This window comes from Montipora capricornis, chromosome 9, assembly GCF_036669925.1.
Source record: "Montipora capricornis isolate CH-2021 chromosome 9, ASM3666992v2, whole genome shotgun sequence".
In the NCBI taxonomy this organism is placed as follows: domain Eukaryota; kingdom Metazoa; phylum Cnidaria; class Anthozoa; order Scleractinia; family Acroporidae; genus Montipora; species Montipora capricornis.
Genome location: NC_090891.1, coordinates 25,262,453 through 25,263,662, shown reverse-complemented (window position 1 = coordinate 25,263,662; position 1,210 = coordinate 25,262,453).

Here is a 1,210-nt window from a genome sequence, read left to right as displayed (position 1 = left end):
TTTGCGCACTTTGATATATGACCAGAAAAATCCAGATTATTGTCTATTTCCATCCCAAAGATCACTTGTTTATCCTTAACAGGGTATGAAGTTTCACCAAGGAGAGTATGAAGGTAAGAGAGGTTATTCCTCATATTGGCCCTATTCCCATCGTAATCCCTCTTAAGTTATTTTTAGATCTCCTGCGAGATCCGGTATTCATTCCCACGAGGGTTAACTGATAGCCAATCATATGTCCCGAATTTCCACGCAATGATTTGCGTCGTTGGCAACATTTGTAAAAATGGGGACATATGATTGGCTATCAGTTAACCCTCGTGGGAATACCGGATCTAGCAGGAGATCTAAAAATAACTTAATAGGGATTACGATGTGAATAGGGCCAATATGAGGGCTTACCTCCCTTACCTTCATGCTCTCTTGGTTTCACCAAGTCCCAAACCCTGGTTTTTTTTTTTTTTTTTTCATAACATAAAGGTTTATCTTCAAGGGCCGGCAAAAGAGCCTAGGTAAAAAGTAAAAAGGGTACAGAGTTCACCTAAAGTAACTTAACTTAGGTAAACTTTAGGTGAACTCTGTATCATTTTTACTTTTTACCAAGGCACTTTTGCCGGCCCTTGTAGATAAACCTTTAAGTTATGAAAAAAAATAAACAATCCACCATTAGAACGGTTACATCAATTCAATATTGAAACGTAAACTAAGTTACAAAGTCCAGATAAGCGCAAGGCACAAATTCAATGAGGTACATCACGCTAAGAGCATAGCTTCAATCTAAACTTGACTTGAGTCCATTAGGGTACAAGGCCCACATTAAAACTAAGTAGCAATTACCATAAATAATTACAAGAAAGAGGCGCCAAACGGCGAGGCATATATTATAAGTTTTAACCCTTTAAGTACTAACCAAGCATATATGAGTTGAAACTTGAATACCGGTAGTACTTTCAATATTTGCTTCTAGATAAATTTGGTCAAAACGTTATGATCGTGTGTTCATAGTTATGAATGACTGGCATGACAGCTATCATACTCTGAAATACCGACGATGAGTCCCGATTTCCACCACATTATATCGTTCCCTTGAGAAGAAATCACGAAAGGACAGTTTTTCGCTACGAGGATAACAGCGAAAGAAGCACTACTTTGTCGCGAATTTTCTATGTCAAAAACTGGTTCAGAAATCAAACGTCTAAGTTAATAGCACACA